Raw genomic sequence first — 9,909 nt, forward strand, 5'->3', positions numbered from 1 at the left:
ATCCATCCTCTACGCTGTTCACCTGCTGCTTCCCTGGACTTCAGGTCGGGTTCAGTGGCTGGGAGGCCCTGGGGGAGAACGGATGGGGGAAGGTTGTGAGGTTGGTGTGTTGGACCCCGAGTGCCCCGGGGAAGAGTTGCTATGGGGTTAAAGCCCCAGCTCCGGTCAGGGGCCGCCCAGGAGCTGCCCTCTTCCCTGAGTGCTGCGAGCCCTGACTTATCCATCCCCCGTGAGTCGCCTGCCCTGCACACGCCTCCGAGGACAGTCTCTCTATGCGACACTGCACATTACCTGGTCTGAGTGTGAGTCTCTTTGCCACCAGGGCCCTGGCAGATGCACAGGAAAACAGGATTAGTGAGCTGAAGCACTAATTGCACTAGAAATCAGAAATCTGTTTTACTTTGTTTTTTGCAAGTCCATTTCTACTGAATATTCTTCCTTTCTATTTGTCCCAGAAAAGAGTTAAATGAGAATTTCATTTCAATTAAAAGAGCATTATCTTACATTACGAGGTCATGACCAAGGGCTTGTTGGGATGGTTCAAACTCTGTGAAACATACCTGTAAGTTACATTTAAGAAAAGTTAGAGTAATACATTCACATAGTCTGTTGGTTAGCAGTGGAGTCAGGGTGATTTAGGTTCAAATTCTGTAACTGCCACATTTTAGCATTTTGGGATTCTCATTTGTACATGCGAATAGGAATAATAATAATTATAAGAGCAAACATTGATATACCCTAGAGTCAAATGACAGAATAAATGTAAAATGCTAAACATGGTTCTTGGCACATGGAAAACTTCCCATAAATATTAGCTTTATTACTATTCATTAAATCCTTTTTACTTTTAAAGTTAAATATATATATATTAACTCCAAAATAATAATACTTTCAAGTGATGTTCTGGTGTGTTATTAAGATCCTCTTTCATTAGAAGTGGCAGTTATTATATGGGATTTTAATCAGGTTTAAGATATTTCACCAGAAATTTAAGATAGTCTCCAAGGGTCTTGTTTAAAATTATATTATTTTAACATTTCTCTACATTTAAAAAAAGTTAAGACCCTAATACTTTGTGGAACAACTCTGTATTAGCTTTGGGGAAAAAATAAGATTTCTTTTATGATATCTGACTCTTTAGTAATTGGCTCAACTATTTAGAATGCTTTGGGGTCAATTAAAATTATACATAAAAGGAGCCTTAATAACTTTTTGGTAATAACAAAAGTTCTGACTAGATTTAAATTGATTTTGTGCCTCAGTATTAATAGCGGTACAGCTATTACATGGCTATTAATGATGATACAGCTATTATAATTACAGCTATTGTAATAAATGAGGGAATTATTTTACTGGTTAAACATTATATTATCATCCACATAAAGTGGTAATTTTTTTGCTCCTTGAAAATACTTTATTAGCATATCCATACTGTGTGTTTCTGCGAGCTAAGGAGACCACCTTCTCAATTGGATGTGTTTCCTTTTATTTATTAAAGGAAATAGCACTTTCAAGTGAAGAGATAATTGGCTACTTAAAACACATTTAAAAGTATTTTATGGATTCAGAGTCAGGATTTTAAAAGGAATCTGGTGCAAATCTGTAATTAAACAGGTCATCTCACTGTTCACCTAAGTTCTCAGCTTGTGGAGCAGTATCCGTCCACCCGAAATCGTTGATTCATGGCCCTAATTTTAGTCCTTTGTGATGCCTGTAATTCATGAACAAATGGCTCTGTGTGACAGGTCACAGCCGCTTGTCCTTTGCGGTCAGCGGCGGTTCCATGGTGTGGTTGGGATTTGGGTTTCGTGGTGACGTTACTCCCAGGACTAATGGAACTTTTATAAAGCCGGCACGGTCCCTCCAGTTTGTTCTTCGGGGAGATTTTATAATCAAGCTTTGATGATAGAAACGTCTACGGTTGGTACATTCAAGGACATCGTTCCCAGCTCTGTGAATAAAAGATATGATCACCTCGTATAAAGTAGGAAGGGGAAACATGAGCAGGCTCCTGAACGGGGCACCCGGGAGCATTTCCAGGCACCGTGCTTTGTAAAATACGATCGTAAACCCGCTGCTTCGGGGGCTTTATTGTCTGGCAGGTCAGTTACAGGCCTCGTTTATTTCTTCCACAGGGTGCCCCTGCCTCTGCCCTGGCGGGAGAGCTCTCCTTCACTGAGAGCAGGTCTCAAGCCTCTCATCCCTGGTTTCTGGTGGGTCCGCTTCTGCATCCCGCTGGCAAGTGAAGCACCTGCCTGCTCAGTCAGTGCGAGGGCTTCGAAGCTGCTGGCATTGAGTCATCCTGCTTTGCGGAATGCAGGCACCGTGTTTCCAGATCGCTACCTCATCCATGTGTCTTTCCCCCTCACAAACATGAAGATACACCTTGTCCTTAAGCTTCAGTCCCCCTTTGATGACACCTACAAAGGTCAGCATCAAAAAGCAGTGTTGCCTTGTGCGTGAAGTTGTACAGGAAGGACGGAGAAGAGCCTGTAGCAGGGATGTCATACACCATCTCAGGACCACAGTGGTGAAAGGAGGTGGATGAAACAGGCCGTGTGTCCTGGGTCCCAGCTTCTTATTCTTTGAAATGTGGTCCCTGGGCCACAGCTTCCACGTCCCAGGGCCTGTGGGAAATGTAGCATCTTGGGTGCCAGAGCCTGCCTGGCAGCCGTGCCCACTCACGTTTCGAGGCCCTGCCTGAGCTGACTGTCTCATGGAAGGTGGTTCTGGAAATGTCACTTCCCAAGAGAGGTTTTACAGTGTAATATAATAACACTTGTGTCCTCATCCTCAGAGTGTCCGGAGCATTGTAAGCCCTCCTTGGGTGTTTGTTGAGTGAATAAACGAAAGAAGAAAAGGCCTGAATTGCCCTCTGACTGCAGCCATTGGTCTCCCAGAGTGTTTCGTGCTCTTTTGGGGATGAGAGTTCTGTAAAATCCTGTACAGGATCCTAAAGTCTTCCTCTCCTTCTCTTGGCTTCATTTTTTTTTTTTTCTGAATTCCTCCCATAAATACCATTTCTTTTCTTTTTTTTTCTTGTTTGTCTCTGAGTACAATGTAGTTCAAGGTGCATGCTCTTTGGAAAGCCATTTCCTTAAATAAAAGGGTGGCTCCCAGCCCAGCAGTACGGCTCTGGCCCACCGCGAGCCCTGGGTCTCACCTGTAGGAATGTCACCAATGCACCGAGTGAGTCAGGGACACACGTCAAGTCTGTGTTCTCACAGCAGAATTCTGACCACGGACTTTTGGGAAACAGCCAGAAGATCTGAGCATATGTCTAAGTATTGCCCCTGTGGCCCCCTCCTTTCCCTTCCAGGGAACCTTGTGATATACTGTGCCCACCTGGACAACCTGGGCTGCTCCCCTATCCCCAGGTGAGCTGGCGAGCAACCTTCCTTCCGTCTGCAGCCTCGTTCCCCTGTGCCGTGAAAGGCAATCTGTTCACAGGTCCCAGGGATTAGGACACAGTCATCCTTAGGAGGCCATTGTTCTGCCTACTTCAGAGAGATGAGAAGAAAAGATCTCAAAGTCTTAGCAAATTTTTAGATGTTTTTAGGTTATATCCTTTGGTTTTCTAAATAGTCAAACTTTATTATTTGCATCCTTTTCAAGTCACAGTCAAATAGTTCGTTCTGATGATTTGACAGATGAAAAGACTTTGACTCATCTCCTTCTGTGTGTCTACACAACGCTTTTGGAGGGTAGTGGATTGCAGTTCATTTGTGTGTAAATCTGAGCCATCCTTGTAAGCTACATCTTGCCATGTGTGCCGTAGGTGAAGTTAGGTTGGGGGCAGGAGGGAGCACACTTTCATTCTATTCAGCATGATTGCAGGTCTAATGCATGCTTATATTTTTAAATTTTGGGTCACAGGACTCCAGGGAATCTTGTTTTCAGTTGCACCTCTTTTAAATTCAGGAAAGTGCTCTAGAGATGCTCTGTCTTTGACTTCTTTTGTGAGGTCTTTCCCAGAACTTCCTTTTCTCCTTGGTTCTAAGGTTTCCTCTAGGACACTTTGCTCTTTGTTTTCTCAATTCACACTTAAGATGAGTCCAAAGTTGTGCTTTGGAACAAAGCAGAGAGCAGATAGCATCCTTCTTCCTGATGTCGGGGGTACCAGAGTGCATCCTAAGAAAAGTGGGTCATGTTTGGCAGAAATTGTGTAGGGTCCGTTTCCTCTGCTCCTGGGTGGAAATGGATCCTGTCCAGCTGATCCCAAAGATCACAGACGTGATGAAAGAGGTGGGGGCAGACTTTCTGGACCGTGTAAATCTGCTCTTGTCCACTCTTTTGATGTCTGACAGCTGCATCTGGTCTCTGCCCTTCGGGTACATTAACCATGCCCCAGGGGGTGAGGACCAGAGGAAGAGTGAGAGTCTGTACTTATTCACAGGAGGCAGAAACAGACCCATACCTTGGAGCATCTCAAAAGGACACCACTGAAATGTGCAGGATTTGAAGACTTGCTGTTCTAGTGTTGATGATAAGAGTTCTGTGTCTAGCTTCATGGACAGTGTGAGAGAATCTCAGTGTTGGAAGATGCTCTGACTCCTTGCTAGAGCTGGTGCTCAGAGTCTGGTGGGCGGGGGGGGGGGGGGGGGTGGGCGGGGCAGGGGCAGGCACGCCCTGCTGTGTGCCAGAAGATGGAATGATTTTTAAAATCAATTTTGAATTTCAAAGCAAATATGCAATATTCAATTGCCTCTTCTTTGATTTAATAGCCGTAAGAAAAAATGACTTCAGATCTAATGAGGCCTCCAATCTTATGTGTAAAATAACTTCACTCCATGAGCTTGACACTTTACGGCAAAATTAATACAGGGTTAAAGGCAAGGAAAGGCAACTTACAGAAAACAGCAGTGGGAAAACATTATTTGGCAAATTATTTAAAATGTTCGTAATGCCAATATCAAAGGGTGAGAAAACTTAATAGGCGTGGGAAGAGCAGAGCAATTAGAGGTGTCGAGAGATCTGCACGAATGAGTAACATCCCAGCAATGAAAATAGAACAGGGGGAGAGGTGGCAGAGGAGGGGGCACCAGCCTGAGCACAGCCTCACGCGGCCTGAGCCGGCGGCCTGAGCCACCCTGAGCCTGAAAGGGGGCTTTAGTGATGGAGGGGCAGCCGGGCTCTTCCCGGGCCTCAGCCCTCAGCCCTCGGCCCTCAGCCCTCAGCCCAGCTCCCTTCACTGCGATGCGCTGGAGTCCCACACACCTCGGGGGGAAGCCAGCAGGTGAACCTGTGGATGTGGGTGTTCCTTGATAGATTTCAAACCATTTCAGAACCCTGTCTCTGCATGAAGGTTTGAAACCAAATGGTCCATGGCCCACATCCCTGGGCCTGTGACCAGGATGGAGTGCATCCTGGGACCAGGTTCTGTCTCAAGAAACAGGGGACTTTGAGAAGAGAGTGATCCTCCGTGGGCCTGTGCTGATCTTGCCAGCCTTTTAAATCCGGGTCTAGAGGTCAGAGTAGCAGGAGAGGATCCCGTGTGAGATCTTCTGCTGTTGACTTCGTAGGAGTGACAGCTAGCAAGGGCCTGGGGACCCCAGTCCTGCAGCCTCGAGGACTTCATCCTGCCACAAGGTGGGTGAGCCTGAAGGAGGCCCCAGCCCCAGATGTACCCGGTCCTGCCAGGGCCTCAGTTTCACTCTTGTGAGACCCTGAGGCCCTGGAGACCCAGCCACCCTCTGTGTGAACTTCTGACATGAAGAATCATGAGCCCATCAACACGCATGATCTGAAGCTGCTGAGATTGTTGTAATCTGTTGATCTGTTCTGTAGCCAAGGAAAACCAGTACACTCGAAGCTAGGTGTATAAAGAAATGTTTCGGTTTCGGAGTTCATGATACTCCTTTTCTTTTCTGAGTGCCACTGAGCTGTGTCTAATTCATAAAGTAGTTTAAGTACAAGTTATACATTTAAATTGTGCGTTAGGAATCACTAGAAGATATGCCATTAAATAATTCCTTGACATTGATATGGCCGTATTGTCTACATTTTTAAAATGTTCACCTTCTATAAACTCTTATGTATAGAATAAGCTACAAGGATACATTGTACAACACAGGGAATATATCCAATATTTTTATAACAACTGTAAATGGATTATAACCTTTAAACATTGTGAATCGCGTATACCTGTGACTTACATAATATCGTACATCAACTATACTTCAATTTAAAAAAAAAGGAAAAAAAAAGTTTGCTTTGAGAATGGCATTCTCCTTTGGAAGATGCTGTCTAGTTCATCCTGACATTCTTACAACGACAGACACAGTCACGGCACATAAAGGACGTGGAGTGTAGCTGTGGGTCCATTTGGCCTTAAAGCTCGAGCCACAGGCACTTCCTTGGCTGCCAGTGGTTAAGATGTCGCCTTCTGAGGCAGGGGGTACGGTTAGATCCCTGATCGGGGAGTTCAGATCCCACATGCCTTGGGGCCAAAAAACCAAAATATAAAACAGAAGCAATATTGTGCTGCCTGGGGAAAGCAGGGTTTGTAACCTTCTGTTCCTGAAGCCGAGGGGTCCTGGGAGGAGTTTACTGAGGGCTGCCCTGCAAATAGAGAAGTGTTGGCATCTCTGTGAGATGCCCAATCCACCAGCCATGAAGCGAATGGCTCACCCTGAACAGATGGGTTCTAGCAGAGCACACGCTGTGTCTCTGGGCCCCAGCCTTACCCCTGGCATTGCCCTCGGGGGGCTTCCCTTCCCAGGTGGGTTGACTCAGTCATGGGGCAACCATATAGTGAACGAGATGAAATGGACCAGTAGCCCTCTGGGTCTTTGGAGTCAATATTGGGGTTGTTTTCCTTCTAATCCCACATTCGAAGCAGATCTGGTGTATTTCTTCCTCCCCACTCTCCCAGGATGGAGAGACAGAAAGAGTACTTGCAGTTTCCACTAGTAGACAGGCATAATAATAATCAAAGAACACGAAACCGAAGCCAAAACCTTTGCCAGACTAAAAGAAACAAATTGCACCAAGAAATCAGCCCAGACTTCCCGGCTGTTGCAGTGGCAGCTCTTGTTATTGTATTTCTCAGCCCCATCTTTCTGTTTTTCTTATGGCAAATGTCACATTGTTGACTTTCCATCATGTAATGTCAAAAAGAATGATCATTAAGCAACCTTTTGAAAAACAAACATCTTTACTTGGTTTTGAAAGGTTTGCAATAAAGGAATGTCTGAAAATGACTTCCCCAGAGTTCAACGGAGTGAGCTCGTGAAAGTATGTTATTGTGACCTGTTGTAAACTGATTGCATTGCCTTTAGGTCAAAATGCTATAAAATGAAGGTATCTTAAAAGCAGGAAAAACATCTTATGTGTGACTGCAGATTGTGACAGAGACTACGTAAGGGGCAGATCCTTAAAATGAGGCCAAATGATTCCCTGGAAGAATGTCCCATGGACTAGGAAAAAAGGAAACCAAATCCAAATCCTTGAATGTCAGAAAACGTCCACTGCTTATGTACGTTCTTTTATGAGAACTTTACATGCATCGTGTAAAAAAGGAAGAGTTGAGACCTCTCAAAGGGCTTTTCCTTGCTCTGCTCTTCTCCAGTTAACTCAGTTCATCTTACCTGCATATTCATCTTACCTTTTCTCCTGATGAGGGAAGGCAGAAAATTCACACCTGGCCCCTGAGAGGACTCTGAATCTTGTCCTATTTTTACCTAAGTAATCTAAAAAGCAAGGATAACATTGATGAGGAATTCCATTCACTGCATTTTTGTTTACCGGGGACTCTTGAGATGGGATTTACCTGGGTGAGGAGGGTGTGAAAGAGTGTTGTCTGGAAGCGTGGGCAGAGGGGCTGAAGATGGTGGGCGGGGGTGGAGGGGCCGGGGGAAGCGGGGCAGGAGAGACAGCAGGGGCCAAGTGGGCATGAACTGGCGGCTCCTTAAGGATTACTGTCGTATTCGAACAACAGCGTCAGGGGGTCCCTGAAGGATTCAAGTCTGGGGGGAGTAACAGAATCAGGTTTGTGCTCACGAGATGACCTTGCTGGCTGTAGCCCGAGAGTGGCTTAAAGGAAAAGGCCTGGGGGCTCTGGGTGGTCAGGCAGGAGGATTCTGGAAGTCCCAGCAGGGAAGTGGTAAGGCTGTGGCACCGTTAGAACTCCTATCCAGCTCGGTGACAGACCTACTAAAGCCGATGGCAGGAAGGGAAGTGTCGTGGAAGATTCCTGGGTTTGGGAATGGTTGTGCTGTTGCCTAGAACCTTGGAAGAGAACTCCTTTTTTTTTTTTTTTTTTTTTTTTTATAACTTTGTTTTCTTTTGGATAGAGGGCTCTCATTCCATTTTAGGCAACCAGGTGATGTCCAGGGGGCATCAGATAGCTGACGTCTAAATCACCCAGTGGAAAAATATTAAGAAAATAAGGTAGAGCTCTAGAAATAAAATGTTATAGTGTTAAGTAAAAAAAGAAAAAATCAGAAATTTGAGATCTCCAGTTCCATTTGCAAGATAATCCTTTCCAAAAACTGCAGGTTTTTTTTTTAAGCTCTTTATTGGAATATAATTGCTTTACACTCTTGTACCAGCTTTTGAGGTACACTAAAGTGGATCAGCTGTATTTGTACCTATACCCCCAAGTCCCCTACCTCCTGCGACTCCCTCCCACCCTCCCTGTCCTGGCCTTCTAAGGCATCACCCATCATTGAGTTGATCTCCCTTTGTTATACAGCAACTTCCCACTAGCTATCTATTTTACAGTTGGTAGTGTAAATATGTCTATGCTACTCTCTCACTTCATCCCAGCTCCTCCTTCGCACCCCCCAACTCTGTGTCCTCCAGTCCTTTCTCTGCATCTGCATCCTTATTCTTGCCCTGTCACTGGGTTCATCAGTACCATTTTTTTAAGATTCTGTATATATGAGTTAGCATACGGTATTTGTTTTTCTCTTTCTGGCTTACTTCACTCTGTATGACAGACTCTAGGTCTATCCACCTCACTACAAATAACTCAATTTCATTCCTTTTTATGGCTGAGTAATATTCCATTGTGTATATATGCCACATCTTCTTTATCCATTCATCTGTTGATGGGCATTTAGGTTGCTTCCATGTCCTGGCTATCGTAAATAGTGCTGCAATGAACATTATGGTACACGTTTCTTTTTGGATTATGGTTTTCTCTGGGTATATGCCCAGCAGTGGGATTACTGGATCATATGGTAGTTCTATTTTTAGTTTTTCAAGGAACCTCCAAACTGTTTTCCATAGTGGCTGTACCAACTTACATTCCCACCAACAGTGCAGGAGAGTTCCCTTTTCTCCACACCCTCTCCAACATTTATTGTTTCTAGATGTTTTGATGATGGCCATTCTGACCGGTGTGAGGTGATACCTCACTGTGGCTTTGACTTTCATTTCTCTAATGATTAGTGTACAGTTTTTTTTTTTTAATCCAACAAATGGTGGCAGCATTTTAACTCCTCTGACCTCCGAGAGAGGAGACTGATGGTGGTGATGGAGGGTGGATGGGGCAAGCTTGGGAACAGCTCTGTGGTGGGGATGTGAAGTGTGAGGTCTGCAGGATGGAGGGCTCATTTGGGGTCATCAGAGGCTGCCGAGGGGAACACGTAACGGGGCATGTGAGCTGGTTTCATCTGAACCTTGGAGATGTGACAACCTCCACAGGGAAATACAGAGCAAGAGGTAGCTTTGGGAAAACACATTTTTTCACAGGTCTCTTTGGAAAAGTCCTAGAATCCCTCATAAGCCTCAATGCTTAGGGACATACTTTAACAGGTTTTAAAATGAGGCAAGATGATTTCCTAGAAGAATGCCCTATCGACTAGGAAAAAAGATGCCAAATCCAAATCCAGTATTTGTCTATATATCATTGACTAAATTTAAATTCTCTAGTAGTATAATCACATGATCCAGATTTCTAGG

Source organism: Hippopotamus amphibius, chromosome 5, assembly GCF_030028045.1.
Source record: "Hippopotamus amphibius kiboko isolate mHipAmp2 chromosome 5, mHipAmp2.hap2, whole genome shotgun sequence".
NCBI lineage: Eukaryota > Metazoa > Chordata > Mammalia > Artiodactyla > Hippopotamidae > Hippopotamus > Hippopotamus amphibius.